Source organism: Artibeus jamaicensis, unplaced genomic scaffold (assembly GCF_021234435.1).
Source record: "Artibeus jamaicensis isolate MK-2021 breed Jamaican fruit bat unplaced genomic scaffold, CSHL_Jam_final scaffold_1689, whole genome shotgun sequence".
NCBI classification, from domain to species: domain Eukaryota; kingdom Metazoa; phylum Chordata; class Mammalia; order Chiroptera; family Phyllostomidae; genus Artibeus; species Artibeus jamaicensis.
This window is the reverse complement of record NW_026522029.1, coordinates 4,848,047-4,867,285: the sequence shown is the minus strand read 5'-3', so window position 1 is coordinate 4,867,285 and position 19,239 is coordinate 4,848,047.

The window sequence follows — 19,239 nt, the reverse complement described above, 5'->3', positions numbered from 1 at the left end:
GGAAAACAGCAGCCTCAGGAAGCTGGAAAAGACCGGAAAACAGATTCTCTATCAGAGTCTCCAGAAGGGAACACAGCTCTACAAACACCTTGATTTTTGTGAGATTGATTTAGGGAGACCCATTTTGAACTTCTGACCCGCAGAACTGTAAAGTAACCTATCTGTGTTGTTTAAATAACCAAGTTTGTGGGGATTTGTTGTAGCAGCGAGAGAAAGCTCACACAGTCTGTCTTTCCCTATAGGTTGGTGGTTGTCGGTCTTGGCCATGCACTGGAATCACTAAGAATGTTTAAACGTTACAGATGCTGATTCCTTTGTGGCCTACAGATCAGGATTTTTGAAAGCATCTCGGGGCAGGAGGGAGGACTGGGCAGAGGGGGAGGGAGGCAGACACAGAGGCCAAGACAAAGCAAAGGAGGAACGGGCTGCCTGGGTGCCTCCATCTTCTGGTGCTTCCACTCAGGGACCCTGCAGGCCAGATTCAGAGTCCAGGAAAAGAGGGTCTGAAGGGCCCAGCCTGGGGCCTGTGCCCTCCTCGGCCGGGCGGAGACAGGTCACCTCTGTTTACGACCTTGTCAAAACCGTACCCAGCAGGTAGCTCCCCCACAGGAGATCAGAGAGCGGACAGGGATGAGCAGTCAACACCAGGACGTGTCCCCCACAGGCAGGGAGTGTCACCTCCATGTTTCAGGTGAGAAACTGAGGTCTGGGTTGGTTGGGAAATTCTCTCCAAGTCTGCATAGGCAGGAGGGCCAGCCCAGGGAGGTCTTGGGCAGAACATGCTGCTCTCTGCAGGGCAGCATGTGGTCTGGTGACGGCTAGTGTCTGGAACTGAGGCCCGGGGACAGGGCAAGACCAGAAGCAGGGCCGGTGCTGGGCATGACCGAGGAGTCCCTGTGTTTCCTCTGGTGCTGGGGGATCCAGGCTGAGGCTGGAGGGCAGGGGTGGAGGCAGTGGGGAGGGGCCAGCAAGTCGGAGGACAGTCCTCACTGCCAGGTATCTCTGCTGGCCCTGGGGGCTGCTGCCCTCCCCCCCCCCGTTTTGTTCAGCACCCGCATTACATTTCCAGGGCTCCATAACAAAGCACCACAGACTGAGTGGCTTAAACAGCAGAAGTGTATTGTCCTGTGGTTTTGGCGGTTGGAGTCCAAAATCGGGGCATTCGTAGGGTCTTTCGCTTCAGTGGGCTGTGAGGAAAGGGTCATCCCGTGCCTCCTCTCGGCTTGTCCGCGCTGGCTTCTCCCTGGTCTCTTACATTGTCTTCCCTTTATGAGTGTCTCCGTCCAAATGTTCTTGTTATAAGGACATCAGTCATATTGGATTAGGGCCCACCCTAATGACTTTGTTTTAACTTAATTACCTCTGTAAAGAACTGGTTTTCAAATCAGATCACATTCCGAGGCACTGGGGGTTAGGATTTCAACGTATGAATTTGTGGGGGATGTAGTTCGACGCATCACAGCCCCTTTCTTGGCGCCAGAAGAAATCACGGGCTGCCATCTGCTCTTCCTTGACTGGGAGCAGAGGGCGCACAGGCCGTGTTCTTCCCCGGAGCTCTCGGAACATCAGCTGTGAGCTGGCGGTGCATTCCAGCCCTCCCGGACCTCCTGGGCTGGTGGTGAGCGAGGAAGACTTGTCAACGGACTGTTTGTTCCTCAAGGCACTTGGTGGCATGGTCGGTACAGTTTAACAGAGGAGTTCAGAGCCGAGAATCTGCTACCCAACTGCGTCTGAGTTCTGGCCCTACCACTTTGCAAGCTGTGTGACCTTGAGCAAGTTCCCCAGCCTTTCTGTGCCTTTGCTTTCTCATCTATAAAACAGGCGTTACTATCAGTAACTACCTTATTGGTTGTTATGAGGATTCTATGAATAAACATTCCCGGAAGTGCTGGGAAGCACTACATAAGTGTTTGGTAAATAAAACCATGAACAGTGAGCCCCGGCCCTGGCCGGGTGGCCCAGCTGGTTGGAGCACCCTCTCATGCACCAAAAGGCTGTGGGTTTCACCCCCTGGGGGCACGGACCTAGGTTGCTCCCAGGGTGGTGTGCGTGCAGGAGACAACCAATCAATGTTTCTCTCTCACGTTGATGTCCTTCCCTCTCTCTTCCTCTCTCACAAATCAGTAAATGTATCCTACATCCTTGGGTGAGGATTTTTTTAAAAAGGAAGCCCAGGGTGCTAAGCACACACAGAAGAGAGATACCTAAGTGGGATTTAGAAGTCAAAGGGACAGCCAAGGATGCTTCCTGGAGTCTCTGGTCGTGACCTGATGGAGGCTGCTGAGGGGGGTCCAAAGGTCAGGGGGCTTTCGTGGCATGCCATTAGAGGGTTAGGTGATGGGCTGGGGGCTTGGCTCCTGTGGAATGCGCCCCCACTCTCCCTGCAGGCACGGAGGGGAAAGCCGGCCTCAGCACAGCCCAGTCTGAGCCCTTCCTGTGCAGCCTGCTTCCGCCTGAAGGTAGGACAGGCTGACTCTTGTTAATGCAAGGTCAGGGGCAAGACTGTCCTCCAAGTGCAGCCACCTGTGGTGACCCAGGGCATACTGGAATTGCTGTATCTCCGAGTCTGTGTACGCCCAAGGGGTGAAAATTTAATAAGCTCCAACCGGTCAGAAATCCAACAGCTCCTCACCCAGCCCCACCCCCACCGCTGCCTCCCCAAAACGGTTTGCCATTGTCCAGGCAGGCCTCCTCCAGTCACCAGTCATTTCTAGATGAACTGCAGTTTAGAAAATTGTCCATGCCCCGAGGACCGCCCCCCCTCCCCCGCCGAGGTCATGGATTATTAAAGACAGCCTGGTTCCTACGAAACGCAACCAGAGCCTCCTTTGATGGGAGCCTCGCAGGCTTTAATGAGCGCCTGTTGCTGACAGGTGGACAGAGGGCTGCAGACACAGGCATCACAGGCACTGTGTGCCGAGGGCGGGGGCCGCGGGGGACAGACACTCTTTAAAAGGCTTCTCTCTGGGGTCTGCCATGAGAAACCAAAGCCAGGGGCTCACATGTGACTGAGCGCCTCCCGAATCCCCGGGTGCGTGCAGAGCGCTTGTGGCCTCTCTTCCCAAGGGCTCTGAGGAGCATCGATCTGTTCCCAAGCTCTTGCATTATTTCCATTTCTCGGCTTGGTTGGAATTAGTGTCTCGGTGGTGCGGCCAGGAAAATGGGGAAGTGAGTCAGCGGGGAGAACGGCCCCCGCTGGGCGTCCACCCATGGTTTCCCGGGAGGAGAAAGTCCTCTGGCTGGCTTCCTCTTGAGATGTCACCTGTATTACAGGCTCTAATGCGGCTGATGTGCAGTGATTAAGAAAATCGGTTTCTTGCCAGGTGTCATTATTGGCAAACGCTTGCCTGTTGATAGCCTGACACAGAGCAGCCCATTCAGGGTCTTGGAGCAGGAAGTCCCCACACTCTGGAGGGGGATGTGGGGGTGGGCCAGGAGTCTGCCTGGGGGGGGGGGGACAAGCCAGGCAGGGATGCCCAGCGTCCTGCTGCAGGCTGTGGGAGCTGTGGACCCCTCCCCACTCATCTTGTTCTGATGCGCATGCATTAGAATATTTCATTTAATCTTCCCAGCCACCCCGAGGGGTAGGGACTATTATTCCCAATGTACACATGAGAACAGAAACGGACAGAGTCAGAGTAGGGGGTAGAGCTCTGCCCATCCCCAAAGCCGTGCCCTCAAGTCTCTCCTCCCGGAGACCCACTGAGGAGGGACCCCAACATAGACAGAGGGCTGGTCACGGGGCGGGGTGCCCTCCCTGAGGGTTAGCAGGAGCTCCATAAGCCCCTCTGTGGTCAAGAAAGCTAATCGTTATGCAAGTGTGTGAGAGCGTGTCATTGTGTCCATTCTATGCAAAAAGTACATGGTTCCCCAAACCAGGCGCTTTAATTATTATTAGCAACCAATTGTTTACAGTCCCCTGCATGAGTGATCCAGCCGACGCCTCAGTGGTTCTCACCAGAAGTGGTGCGTCGGAGCAGATTTCCGCCCCTGCCCACCTCGGATTCTGTTCTAGTCAGTCTGGGTGGGCCTCAGACACCAGCGTGGCCACACATCCCCCAGATGATTCTGCAGCCAATTGGTCCATGCACCTCACTCTGAAGAACCCTGCTTGAGGTGGTCTCTCTGGCCTCAGTTTCCTCCCGGGCACTGGACACTGGACAGAATGATCCCTGAGGCTCTCAGAGCTGAGGCTTCGGGGCAGAACTGCAGTTCAGCCCATCAGGAGAGGAGCCGTGTCTTTCTCAAAGGCAGAGACAGGGGTGGGGGCTGGAGAGGCCACTGAGGTGGGAGGGGGTTAATGCACAGACATGGTTCTGCCACCCAGTGAGCAAGGCCCCAGGCACAGGGAGGCCCAAGATGCCACAGAGCCACTGAGTCACTGGGACGTGGGCTCCCAGAAGCCGGGTGCAGCCCAGCCTGAGGAGAGGTTGACTCACTGGGGCCCCATCACTTCTGCAGGCAGAGTTCAGGTCGAAGACTCTAGAGCATTCGGGTCCTCAGAAGGGATTCTACGCAGAGGAAGCTCTTGGAGGCAGGTGGGTGGATAGAAGCCCTGGCTCCTCCTTGCTCCACTAATGCTGTGTCCTTCCTGACTCTCATCACGTCTTTGGGTTTCAGAGCCAGCCACCCCTAAAGCAGTGTCTGGGTTAGACCGACATCCATGACGCCTTCTCGGTCTGCAATCTGAGGGTTCTGAGGCAGCAGCGTCCCCACGCTGCAGAAGCTCGTGTCTGGCGGATTTCATCCCGGGTGCCAAACTGTCAGCAACAGCCCGCGTACTCTGCGACGGAAAGGTGAACGAAGACTGAGGGGTTGCGGGGAACTGTCTTGGTTCTCTACAAATAAAATGTCTATGCTTGGAATTGCCACTTGTACCTCTGCACATGCTCAAAATTAACGTGCCGTTGCTACTTGACAGCCTGCTCTGCCGCCAAAGCCGCTTTGTTCCCAAAGCCACGTCAGGAGGAGGAGGAACACAGCCAGCTGTGCCTGTGAAGGTGGCTTCGTGTTGGAAGGGCCATTCATCGGGGCTACAGAGGGGCCAGAAATGGGAGTGGAAAGGAGGGCAGGTGGAAGGGGGCGGGAGCAGCCCTCTCCCCCTGGTTCCAAGGTCTTGCCCCGCCAAGGCCCCTTGACCAGATGTGGAGAGGGTGGAGGGGACACTGGGGGCTATGTTGTGTCGAGTGGCTATATTCTGTCCTGTCCTGTCTGGTCTGAGCCCTGCCTGTCAGCCCTGCTGCTCTGGAGACAAGAACCAGGAGGAAGCAGGGGTATTTCTGCCCATCAGCACCCACTTACTGGGGCACTGGAGGGGCCAGGCCCCCTGTGTCGGGCATGTGGACAAGTTAAACCAGGTCCCAGTGGGGCTGCCACGACCCGACAGGGGCCTGTGGGGAGGTCAGCTCTGGGCAGAGAGGCTGCGGCCCCCACAGGGCTCCTGTGCCCGAGCCCCGCACAGAACCACTGCCCATCAGGGGACCACCGGGGCCGCGCCACCAACCCTTGGTTGGTGGTGCTTCATCCCGAGCCCCGAGGGTACTGTTCTGTGTGTCACCGCAGGGCATTGTCACAATACAAAGGGCAGAGGGCCCCATCAGCCAGACCGCTCAGTGGTGACGGAGTGACTTTCCCATCAGCCTGCTGGGTTGGAGACTCAGTTCACAGGCAATTTGATTTTAAGAAAATGAAGTCACTCCACAGTCCATTAAACTCAATTACTCTTGATTTGTCCACAGAAATCTTTTTCAACCCACAAAATCTATATTAACAGCTATGGTCACTGGGTTACACTGTGGGAAATTCTGATGTCAGGATATGAGCCTCCACATCTTGAACTTAACCTCCCAACGCAATGGGCCAACGAGACCAGGTGAGACGGGTGAGAGGGGCAGAGGGAAGGAGGGGAGAGGGAGGGAGAAAGGGGGCCGTTGAGTCAAAGAGTCGCAGTTCTTACTGGGGCTCTTCCCTCCAGGACAAGGGTTCCTGGGGTCCTCTGCACATTGACGGAGCGAGGGAGAGGCGACAGTAGTCTGGGGGTCTGCACCCTCCACCCCCATGTGCACAGGAGGAGGAGGAGAAGGAGCAGGAGGAAGGTCTCTGCTTCCACCAGCTCTACGGCTGGTGAGTGAGCCCAGCCTGCCCCACCTCGTCCTGGGGGAGGAAGGGGAGGCAGGTGACCCAGCCTGAAATCCCTTCTGGCACCGTTCCCACCACTGCCCTGAGGTGGTGTCGTCGTCGAGACTTCTGGTTGTGGGTATCGGAAACTCAGCTCAGGCTGGTTTCAATAAAAAAGGGAGTTTGTTGGGAAATCCAGGGCTGCATCTGCCATCAGACAGAGCTGGAGCCAGGAACCAAGCGACGGCAGCGGGATTTTCTCTGCTTGTTTCTACTTGGCTCCATCCTTGGGTTGGCGTACCCCACATGACAGTTAGATGGCCACCGCACCCCCACATTCCTGTCATCCCAGTACGCAGGTCCAGCGGGGGAAAAAAACATCTTCCTCGATAGCCCTGCCAGAAAGATCTGATTGGCCAGTTGAGTCATGCGCTCCTCCCTGAATGCAACTCTCTGGCCGGGGGTTGCAGTTCTCTGAGGGACAGGCCTGGGTCACACGCCTTCCCTGTGACTGTGAGGATGAAGTGGCCCCTTGAGCCCCATGGAATGAGTTACCTACAGGAAAGAAGGGGGTAAAGAAGGGATTCTAAACAGAAAAAACATCAGATTTCTTCAAATAGATTGTTTTTAAGCCCATTTTACGGGTGAGAAAATTGAGGACCAGGTTGGTTAAATGACTCATTCATGTTCACTAACCTAGGAAGTTGCAGACCTTGGACTTGAAGCCACATTTGTCTGCCTCCGAAGGGCGTGTTTTAACCACTAAACTCTACTAACTGCACTGAGCCAGCACCAGTCGGTGCTCCATTACCCAGCTCCAAACACCCGGGGCTTCTCCTTCAAGGCTCCCCAAATAACTGAGGCTGCAGGGGGCCTGGCAATAAGTTCAAGCTCCCCGGGCCCCCAGGGAACTTGCTGCTCAGTTCTGTTCCTCTTCCTCTGCTTTTTCCCGTGGGAAGGAAGGACCTGGGAACCCCAAACATGGCCTTGTTGCCCCTCCCAGGGCTGAATACACCACACAGAGAAGAGTCAGGATGTCACCAGTTCAGGCCAAAGTCCTCAGCCACGATGCGTTCACACTGGACACTTTACTCGTTTGTAAGAGGCCTTGTAAGAGATCTATCTCATTAATAGTTGAAACACTGGAGTGTGCAAATGATTTGCCTTTATAACAAAGTAGGCCAGAGGACAGTCAAGGTTACCCTTACATTGTAACAATGCCTACCGCACTGGCTTGCGTTTGATGCCCTCTGGAGTGGGGGAGGGTCCAGGGAAAGCAGCAGCGTGGAGGCGTGGCTTCGGCGTGGCCCTGGCATGGGCCACGGAGATTGCCTTGCCTGCGTGCCCTACTGGCTGCGGGGCTGGGGATTATTTTAAGAAGGACTTCTGCCCACACATACCTTCTTAATACCGACTTTTAATTCCACCAAATAAAAACGTGTGAGTTTTAAAAGCTAAAGCTGGGTAGGGAGAGTGTTTCACAGTCACTTGGCTATTCTTGTGAATTTATGGGGACAGCCTTGTTTGAGAATAAAGTATTCTAGAGACTCCAGATGAATGGAGGCATTGCTGAGTACTTTCAACTAATAAAAACTTGTAAAGGACTAAAAAAAAAAAAAGTCAAAGCTGAAATCAGAGCTTTAAATAGAGTTGAAAGCTTTGACTTGATAGATAATTTTATGCAAAGTAAGTTTCACACTAGCAAGCAGCTTCCAGAGTGACAAGGCAGGCGGCAGATCTATTTGTCATTGTGGCAAAATGGAGCACCTTCCTTTCAGCTCCCAGTGCCTCTGGGTATTTTTAAGGTACGTATAGTATGGGAGAGACCAGTCTGCGCTCTCACGTCTGCCGCAGCCTGACTCACGACAGCCAAGAGGGGGGAGCAGCCCAAGTCATGGATGGACCAGTAAGGAAGATGTGGTATATACATGCAGTAGAGTATTATTCAGCCTTAAAGAGGAAGCAAATCCGGCCACCTGCTCCAACGTAGATGGACTCTGAGGGCATTATACTAAGTCTAATAAGCCAGTCACAGGAAGACGGATACTGTCTGATGCCACTTCCGTGAGGCGCCTAGGCAGGTGCTCTCTTAGAGACGGAAGCAGAGTGGTGCTTGCCAGGGCCTGAGAGAGAGGGGAGTGCGGGCTGTTGAGTGAGTGCAGAATTCCAGTGTTGAAAGATGGAGAATTTCTAGCGATCTGTTGCACCACAATGGGAATAGAGTCGACACTTCTAAACCATGCATTTTAAAACACTAAGAGGGTTGATTTTATATTATGCATTTTCTACATAAATTCTTGAGTGTTAAAAAGAGAGTGAGCCAGAAAACCAGGGCTGAGCCATTCAGTCATTTGGAACGAGAAAAGAAGGGAGGGGGAGGAAACCATTGCTTCCTGAACTCGATGCTAGTGACCTTGGAAGTTGAAAGTGACAGTGATTCCCACTCTGGTACAATAAATGTCAAAAGAAAAATCTACGTGGATTAATTTATTTCAAAAAGGGAGCACTCGGAAGTAGGAAGAAGAGGGGAGCGGAAAGGAAGAAGCAGGACCCCACGGAGCTGTTGTCTGAAATCTCAGTGACACGCTCACACACGCGTGCAGTGATGCCGCCGCAGCCAGCAGGGCACCGGGTACCCCAGTGCCGCCACAGAGGTCACAGAGCCCTTCATACCACTGGCCGAGCCGGCAGGGAGGATTTATGACACATTAAAATAAAACCTGCCCAGTCGCAATGGTGAGGGCTTGGGAGTTTGTGAACAGGCCAGGCCGTGGGTTCTGGGTGGTCAAGGGTGGTCTGTGCAGATGAGTGTGAAAGGGAAAGTCATGGGCGACTGGAGGAAGCAGGGGAAAGCCAAACAAAGGGAGGCGAGAAGATGGCCACAGACAAACTGTATCAGTAGGAGAAAAATGATTTGCTGAAAGTTGGTCCTGCCTTCTCCCTGTGGCGGGGAGCTGGCTCAGGAGCGGCCCTGAGACCGCAAGGCCAGCCGCAGGGCACAGGCAGTGCTGGCTGGCTTCCCCACACCACGAAGCGATGTGCCCAAAGGCAGCTGTGTGCAAACTCTGTTGCACAGATGGCCACAAGGAAACCAGCTTGGCCAGCAGCCACCCCGTGTCATTATCACGCGCAGAACCTTCGGGGCTGGGCAAGGCTGGCTAAGGCAGCATTCCCTGAGCGAGGCCGTGTTCCCTGCCCTGCCCACCCTGGACACCCGGACCCTCTCAGCAGTGCTTCCACGGGGCTCTGCTCCCAGCCAGACTCTATTTATGGAGTCACTCGCAACTGTTCTGTCGTTCAGACCTCAATAAAGCTGAGACTGAGGTTAACTGAGTGTGGCTGAGCCCCCCCTATGTGGTGAGCCTACCTCACATGTACGGCACCGCTAACACGTGGCTGAGTTCTGGTGTTGGCTTCCGCTGCGTCTGAGCTAAGGCTTATCATTTTGTATTTTATCTTCCATAAGTCACGGTTGCACGTGATAACAATCAAACTGTCCTGTCTTACCAGCCCCCTTCTCAGAAGCAACTGCAATGACTGATTTAAGGTGTCATCCTAGGAAATGCATGGGCTTCTTGTTGGCTTTCTTTATGGCATTGATTTATTAAAATTAAATTCATTGTGGTTTTTAGGACACATCTTGAGCAACCCCATGCAACATTCCCCTTTGACTTCAGGTGGTTTTGGGCCCGACTCTGAAAGTATATCCTGTCTGTAGGTGAAATAAGGAGAGAACTTGAAGTCTGGGCCACGGCGCACGGATGCGAGTTTATTGGCTGTGCGAAGGTGCTGAGCCAAGGCGGCAAGTGGGGCTGAACTCCAGTCCTGCGGGAAAGGGTGCTTTTGCTTTGCTTTGCTTTGGTTTTTGCACAAAAGCAACAGCTTCCAGCCCAGCTGTGTGCTGGTGGAGTGTGTCCACAAAGAAGCGCCATCATTTTAGAACGTACCCACTGCAGGCTGAAGCAGAGGCAGTGGGGTGGGGAAGCTGGGTGCTGAGGGAGCCTAAGGAAGGGTTTACCAGGATTACGAACAGAGGAAGAGTGAGCACGATTATCCCCCAAGTGGAAGCCGACCACGTTCAGTCAGAGACCGCAGATTAAGAGGCTGCAGCCCTGCTCCCTAGCGGACTCGCTGCTGGGTTATGCTTCCCTTCCCCAGTTTAGCTCTGGTCCCTCACCCCTACATTATTTTGAACAAGTACGAGCCAATTTCTCCACGTGACGTTGGGAGGTTGAGGCCTTAGATAAGGCAGGAAATGCCACAGAGCGTGGTAGCAGCTCAAAGGTGTGTTAGCTGCCGCAGCCCCCCACAGGCCCACTCAGCGGGCAGAGTGGACACTCAGGGGGTCAGTAGACACTCAGACCTGACCCCTTTCAGCCATGTTGCAGGCGGCCAGGGGACCCGTGCATCAGGCCACACGCAGCAAAGGAGAACGTCGTTCGTGGTGGCGGAGGTCCTCGGGTCTTGCTTCTCCAGGCTCCCTGCAGTCCCTCGCCTTGGCACGTCCTCCTGTGCTGCTGCTGCCCCGGCTCTGGAGCCCTCACCGCCTGCAGACACTGTGGTTCGCTTTGCCGGACGCTCTCTGTTCTTCGTGCGAGTGGAGTACCTCGGGAGAGGATGAGACAGTCTACTCCAGCCACTCGTCTTGTTCCTACCGGTACTGCTCAGGCACAGAGTGAACGTGGGGACCGCTATTTCTGAGCCCCTCCTGCTGTCCAGGGGGGGCACAGGATCCCAGGCCTGGGAATACTGTGAGCAGAACACTGAAGACCCTGCTCATGTGGAACCCACCCTCCAGAGGGACTGGGCCGTGGCAGAGATGGGCAACACTCGAAATCAGTTAGAGAAGCGTCTGGTGTGTCAGAGGGTGACAAGTGTTCAAGAGAAACCAGTGTGGAGGCGAGACGGGTGCCATTTTCTAAAGAGTGACCAAGAAGGCCCTCAATTCGAAGATGACGTTGAAGTGAAGATCTGAAGGCGTCGAGGGAGCCGTGACACATCCGAGAGAAGAACTCACTGCGATTCTTCCGTGATTCTCACAAAGTTCCCGTTGGCTACGCCGGGTTTATGCTTCATTAATTCCTACCAAGTGTATTAGTTATCGGTTGTGATGTAACAACTTACCGCAAAACTTACTGACTTTAAACAACAATTTTTTATCATCTCCCTGTTACTGTGGGTCAGGAATGCCTGTTTGGCGCGGCTGGGTCCCTGTGGCGCCGGGTCCCTCACCAGACTGCGGGGGAGGTGGCGGCCAGGGCTGCGGTCGGCCCAAGGCTTGGGTGGAAGACAGCCACTTCCTTCCAAGATCGCTCAGGCAGCTGTTGGCAGGTGTCGGGTCCTCGCTGTGTGTTAGCAGGAGACACCAGATCCTTCCACCGGGAGCTCACACCAGAGCAAGCCAGCGAGCACATAAGTGACGACAGACGACAGTCAGTTCACAACCTAATCTTAGAAGTGAGGTCGCATCCTTTTTTCATATTCTATTTGATGGAAGCAAATTCTTAGGTTGAGCCCACACTCCAGGGGAGCGAATACCAGGGGGTGAGGATCACAGAGAGCATCTCAAGGGTCGCCCACCAGCCCCAGAATAGAACAAAGGTGAGTACATCTTTTCCCAGTCGCCCGGCCCACACCTCTGTGCCAGTTTTCCCTGGAGCAGGCAGCGTGGTCCTTATGAAATGTAGGTGAGAGTATACTGTTCCCCTCGGCAAGCCCTCCATCTCTTCATGTCCCGCCTGTGCCTCGCTCTCCCTCCCCTATCTCACCACCCACGGGACTCGTGCCTCCCAGCACACAGGAGCCTTCCGGCGCTTGCTCAGACATGCCCGACCCATCCTGCCCTTTGCGCCGCTGAGGGCTGAGGACATCGTGCTGATAAGGCAGAATTTGAAATTAGGATGTTTCTTGGTTGCAGGTAACAACAGTAAAATCCCCCAAACTGCTTTAAATACAAAGGGAATTTACTGGCCCGTGTAGCTGACACATCTAGGGCCAGCCCGCTTCAGGCAATGCTTGATCCAGGTACTCAGATAATTCGACCAGGATTCCGTATCTTTTTCTCCCTTTCTTAGCTCAGCTCAGTCCCATAGCTAGTGAGACTCTCCCACCAGAAGCCTCACCCCCATTGGTCCTGGTGGCTTCCAGTATCCAAAGGGACTAACATGTCCAGTAGGGAGAAAACCTCAGTGCAGAGCCCTGAGGTTCAGTCTGGTTGGACCGGCCTAAGTCACATGTCAACTCTGAGCCCATCACAGTGACAGAGAGAATGGAGGTAGGGGATGCCAGCTAGTCTAAGCTCCGCAGCTAGAGCTGGGCATTGGTGCCCATCCCATGCCATAGAGTTGCCAGTCCCCAAACTTCTTACCCCAAACAAAGAAACTTCTCCATTTACCCAAACTCAGCTCTCTCTGGTCTGGTCCCTGGAAAGGCTGGTTCTACTCTTTTGTCCCTCTTCTCCCTCCCTTGGCCACCTGGGCCCTGCAGACCCAGGAGCTCCTCTGTTCAGCCGAGACACAAGCCCCAACTCCTGCTTCCACCAGCAGAACCTTTATGACTGGCCCCCAACCTGCCTGAGAAGGTCTAGTAACTCAGAGCTGGTTAGGGACCGTGGAGCCATGCAAAGCACAAATTTAGGACATTATCCACTTGCCTTAAAAAAAAAATACAGGCTGTAGTTTGTTCCTCTGCTCACCCTCTGAATAAATTCTGTACCCTGTCTTGTGTCTGTATCTGTGTCTATTCATGTTGTTGGAATCACAGAGGTTGAGGAAGAAACTCGAGGTCGTCTGGTTCATCCCCGCCCCCAGGGCAGGCACCACTGCTGCCGGGATCCAACCTGCCTCGGCTCTTGGCTCGGACAAGACCCGGACCAGCTGCTCCATCCTTTGCGAAGCCGGCATATTGTCAGACAGCTCAGATTGTTAGAAAGTTCTTCCTGAAGCTGAGCTGGATCTGCTTCCTTGTCATTCCACCTAGCCCTGGGTCCGCCATCTGGAGTCCCTGGCATCAGCCCGATCCCTCCCCCACACGGCAGCCACTGGGATAGATGAGGACAGCTCACACATCCTTACAGTCTGCCTGACTCCAGGCGGGCCCTCCGGCGCCCTCGCCCTGTCCTCGGATGAACTAACCTCCTGATTCCGCGCCTGCGCAGCAGCCTCGGGGTGGGATCTGGTGTAGGGCGTCCCTCTGAAATCACGGTTCCCGGAGAGCCTGGCACCATGGACAACAGGACCCTCTCGGACTTTGTTCTGGACTCGCCACACCTACCGATGATAGCACGTAAGTCTCCAATGCCGTTTTTACAGCCTCCACATACTAAGGGCTCAGTGTGATGTAATCAGGCACCATCTGATATGTGGAACACCACACTGATTTCCCCCAAATCTTATCAGCTTCACAGACTGGGCAGAATCACTTTGGTGACCAGATTATTTATCATCCCAATCAGGACACTTTCAGAGCAAAAGGAGTTCTTTTCTTGCTATTAATAATCACATTGCGGCAACCAGCATAGTCAGGACTGCCCCAGACGCCTGGACACAAGGTCAACCTCAGCACAGTGGTCAGACCAGAGTCCAAGTTCAAATCTCCGTGCTATCACTTCCCAGCTCTGTACTTACTTCCTCGAAGCTTCTGTTTTCCCATCTCGGAAAGGAAGACCATATTCCCGCATCACAGGATTATCAGAGGGCTCAGTGAGGTCGTGTACAGAAAGCAGTTAACCCAGATCCTGGCTCACGTGAAGGGCGCAGGAAATATCACCTGGTACTTCTGGTTTCTAGAGACCTTGTTGCATTTGACCGGCCATCTCACTCAGCGTGGCGTCATCTGTAAGTCTGGTGAGAATGGCTCCATGTCTTTGTCTTGAAATGACCTGTGTCAGTGTCCACAGCCCAGGCGTCCTTCTGGGTCCGCGTCGGTGCTCTGGTCACGGTTCTCTGGAAGTAGCTGTTACACCAGCCACCCCGGTGTGTTAGAGGAGACGGAACTCAGCATGGAGACCCCACAAAAACTCAGAGGCTCACCACGCACGGCGTGGCCAGTGGCAAGTTTACAACCGTCAGTGCCCAAAACTCAGTTTACTCTTGCATTATGGTTCATTAATTATTGTGTTACATATCAGTATTACAACCAGAAACCTCCTCTCGTCCAGCCCCGTAGGTGGGTTTATTTCTCTGCAGGTAATAGTTTAGAGAGGCTCCACTTCCGAGGGAAGCAGGACACTCTCCCACCGTCAGTCAAGGACCCGGGCTGAGGGCCGCTCTCCTGGCATCAGCCCGTGGCTTGTGTTGCCCTCCTGGCCACCTCTCCAGCTGGCAGGGAGAGCAAGAGCTTGGAGGAGCCCATGGGAGAGGCTTGGGGGCCTGGACGTGGCACGCATCACCTTCACTTGCACACCAGGGCGGAGACTTAAGACGCAGGTGCAGCTCAGTGCACAGAAGCAGTGCAGCTGGGGGCAGCTTTGCTCCTGTCCCTGTGAAGAGAGGCGTCTGGTGGGCGGCTGGCCATCGCCCCCACCACGCACGGAATGTGTTATCATTCAGCCCGCACTTTTTATCTCGTCCTCAAGGAGATAAAATGAGACTCTACCTATGCCTCCTGAAATCAAAGGCACCCAGCACCCTGCTTATAAAAAAATGACACACCGTGGCCCGCGCCGTCTCTGAAGAACGATTTCACGTTTCGGGCAGTGAAATTCACTTACTCCTCCCATTAATCTGTGTGAGGAAGAAACAAAAAGGAGGCAGGCACGCAGTGGAATTTAAAATGAAGTTCAATGAGATTCCAAGACTGGGAGCTTTAGGGAAGGGCCAAGCAAAAAAATAGAGGAGTTCTACACAAAAATGAAAGTAATCAGATGGGTTAACAGTCCTCCTTGAGCAGTTCTGAGCCCCCTGAACCAGGTGGCAGGACCCGGATTCTGAGGGGAGTAACATCAGCATTACGCTCAGCCCTGAAACTCCCGCCTGGAGTTATTAAAATCAAGCGTGTGGCTTCGGTTGCCCTCTGGTCACCCTTTGCAGCCAGCAGGAAGGACAGGGATGGGAGAGAATGAGAGAAGCTTACGGGCCAGGTCTGGAGGTGACAGACATCCCTTCTGTGCCCCCTGAAAATGCAGAAATTGAAAAACTAAGTATTTGGCTCTCGTAGGAAGGAGAGAGCACAGAGCAACATGTCTCCAAGTCGGGGGCACAGGAGCATCCCCAAGTTAAAGTGCAAGTGACTATGGGCCACGTCAGACCTCCTGTGTCAGCACGGGGGAGGGGCTCCCCGACACCTGTCTGTTGAACACTCTGCTGGTGACTCCGATGCAGGGGAGGGGCGAGGTCCACTCTCTGAGAGTCTCTGGTTCTGACAGTGGAAGGGAATATAAAGAAGGAGCTGGGTGAGGGGGGTGGTAGGAAATGGGGAGGTCAGGGGAAGAGCATGGAGGAAACCGTAACCCAGATCACAGATGCCACTGAGACCTGGAGGCTGAGGGAGGGAAAGCGGGGGGGATGGCAGGAAGCGTTTGTGACTGAACATCCAGACTCAGAGTGCTCTGCAGGACGCTGTGTACCAGAGGGCTTTTAATAAGATTTGATGGGGATGCTGGGGCTGCTGGGGCTGCTGGGGATGCTGGGGCTGCTGGGGATGCTGGGGATGCTGGGGATGCTGGGGGTGGGGACCATGGAGATGATGGGGATGCTGGGGCTGCTGGGGCTGCTGGGGATGCTGGGGATGCTGGGGATGCTGGGGATGGTGGGGATGCTGGGGTGGGGACCATGGAGATGATGGGGATGATAAGAATAGTAGGGATGGTGGGGGGGTGGGGTTGGTGGAGGGCAGCGGCCTTTGTGAACCTGTCTTACATGACCAGCAGGAAGCAGAGCCATCTGGTGCATATTCTACATATTACAGAATCTATTTTGCTTTCTCTAATGCTGCTCAGCCAAATTTATATCTGTTTCTGGCTGCAAAACTTGCCTGGTATTGGACTAAGCCCTGCGCTCTGAGCAGGAAGAATCCCACGCCAAGGACGTGATCGGTTTCTTCCAAGCCCAGGGCAAGCCTGCGTCTCTGAGCCTTCCCGGAAGTTGAGCCCTTGTTGCAGAAGGTGGGAACCCGGGAACGTCTGGCGTCACCAAACCTTCTGTCTCCTCCCGCGTGAGAGGGCAGCTTTGGCCCCGACCTCACTGCGTTTTCATATCCCGTGGGTCGATGGCTTCGGGGGGACCTGTCCATCTTTTCAGATGATGCAGGCAGCTGACAGCAGCACACAGGGCCTGGGAGGTACCATCAGGGCTGGCCTGGCTGAGACAGGACGGACGAGGAGTGATTGACCAGTGGCAGAGGGTGGCTAAAGATTAGGGGTCCATATACCTGAAAAATTACCCTTCTTGAGGAGGAAAATGAATCTACACAGTGAATTAATAATACACAGTGAATTAATAATAACACACATTTAAAAAAAACCCTGACAAATACGTCTCCCTGCCACGGTCACTCCCCAAACAAAACAGAAGAAAACAAGACAATTTGCAGGAGGGCGGGGGGCAGGTCAGTATGGCCGGGCGTGGAGGCTCCTGGGACCGACAGAGCATTTGTCTCTTCTTAGTCTGTCCACTTCTCTGTCCCCGGCTGCTCCAAGGCACGCGGGCGAATTTCTCTTCCCCGAGCCAGAGCACAGCACCCACCGGACCTCTCCTGGGTCCTGGAGTGGTGCTTCCAGTATCACGCCCCGGACTCCCCCCCTTTCAGTCTCTCCCCAGAAAGCCTTCCTTCCACCTGACCTCTTAGCCAAGGCTCTCGTCCCTGCTGCCCGCTTGCCTTGCGCCCCCACCGCTCAGCTCCGACAGATGACACGCTGGACAAACCTCCCCGCACAGGGGGCAGCGACCTTGTCTTTGTGTCTGAGAAAGTGCCGTGTACACCTGCAGTGCTTGGTAAACAATAAACGGCCATAATAAAGAAGCTGCCTCTTCGGGGTCAGGGGCACGTGTTCGAGAAAAAACAGGTCCCCCGTCCCCCGCACCAGGTTGGCTCTGCCTGGTGTGCCTGTCACCACAGCCCGAGGACTCAGGAAGATTTCAGAAAGGACAGGGGACCCGAGAACATAAGGTTCCAAATAGAATCAAAAGCATGAGGTGGCGATTTCCTGGCCCAGGGAGGTCAGAGAGCAGCTGTGTACTTGCAAAATAAATGCACCGTGGAAACATAAGGTGTCGTTACTACCGCTTCTGGTTTCATTGCTGTGTGTCTTCCGGCACTTACAGGTCACAGCCTCGAGGGCCTTGTTAGCCAAGCACGTGGTAATAATTTGCCAGTGAAAGAGCAACTGGTTATCGCAGGCACTATTACTACGGCAACGACTTGCCGATTCAGTGGAAAGGAGAAGGAAGACCTCTTTTTGACTGCCGGAATGAGCTGAACCAGACAAAGAGGTTCTCCTTAGGGGAACTCTGGGAGGGGCAGGACATGATCACCGTCCCTCACGGTGATCGATGACCTCGTGCCCCCGACAGTGGAGAACGGGTGGAGTTAAATGCCGGTGCGTCCTGCTGGTCTGTCACTGCAGCCAACACACCAAGGCGCCCCTTCTCGAAACCAGGCAGCCAGAAGCTGCCCCCCAAATCTCCCCTCGCAGCCCCAGAGTCGCTCCAGCAGGCTCTCCTGCACAAGCTGGAGCTCACTCCCAGCAGCAGCAGCAGCAGCTGCTGTTTGCCGCAGCCTCGCTGGCACCCTTGGCTGCTGCATGGCGTCCGGCTCTAGGAGGCAGAACGAACGCTCGGTGTCTGGGGCCCAGTGCAGCGAGGGCTCAAACAGTCTCACATTTGAGCCCAGAGCCCAAGAGCTCAGCCGCTGCCATCTAACGCCTCTACTGCCATTCAGAAAACCCTCCACGGCTGAAGGAACTTGCTCCGCATCAGTCACTCAGCCTTGACAGCTGCAGGCAAGAGGGAACCGTTTTCCATCACCGGAACTGATGATGGGCAGGCCCACGGAGGCGCGGAGGAGCCACGGCTCAGACCTGCGGCCAGTCATGTGGCTTTGGCTCGGGGCGGCCTTGCTGGGGGAGCTGGTAGCAGACCTGCTTTCTGAAAGAAGTCTTTCCAAGGCAGGTATTAAAAATAGCCCTGGTTGCCGAGAACACTCCGGGCAAGGAGGAGAGGGAGTAGTGGATGCAGCATGAAACTTTTACCACAGAAAACCCATGCATCTGATCACTGATGTTGATTAAATTTGCTCTTCCCAATTAGCAGAGCTATGGGGTTGTAGCTCCTTCTTACCTCCAAGCTTTTTACTTTTCACGTTTTTCTTCATCTTTAAATGAGGAAAGTGGAAGAGAGCTTTCCAGGTTCTTGTTGTCTCGGCCTGACCATCTGCCAGGGACCAGACTTAGTTCTGACGGCAAGTCCCCAGGGCCACGTTCACCAGCGTGTGGGTAGAAGGCCGCGGCCCAGGCCTGCTCTGGACCAAAGTTATTGCCTCACACACGACTCACTAATTTCTAATTATTCCTCTGATTCATCCCAGAGCCCCAGCTTGGGCACATTCTGCCCCTCTCCCCTGCCCTCCCCACAAAGCAGCAGCAGCTTTAGGGGCTGCTGTGACGAGAAATGCAGGCAGGACAGGTCCCTCATCCTCATGGAAGTCACACGGCCGTGCGTGGTTTGGAGGGTGGAGGGTGGGGGGCTGCAATGAAGGGGTATGGAAAGGGGTGTGTGTGTGTGAGGGGTGGGGGTGTGGTGGCCGCGATGGGGTGTGTGTGCATGTTCATGTGTTGTGTAGGTTGTGTGTAGGTTGTGTGTGTGTGTAAAAAGAGTGAGTGCGGAGCCGTCTCTAACAAATCAAGCTGTCTGAAAAAGGAGTTTTTCTATTTCCCGGACGTTTACTGGAACAGCTTCCCTTTTGACTGAAGCTTCTGTTCGCAGGGTCTCTGATGCGCTGAATGAAAAAGGATGAGCCAAACCGGGTCTCAACCAAACAAAATGAGTGTGAAAGATATTTGGGGGAGAAGCGTTAAAACAGAACCAGTGTGAGCACCGAGGTGGCTTCAGCTTCCTTCCCCCGGGGGAGGAGGAATGTTTCACCTCAGACACGTGGGTCCCGGCCACCACGAGGGGCAAGCGGGGG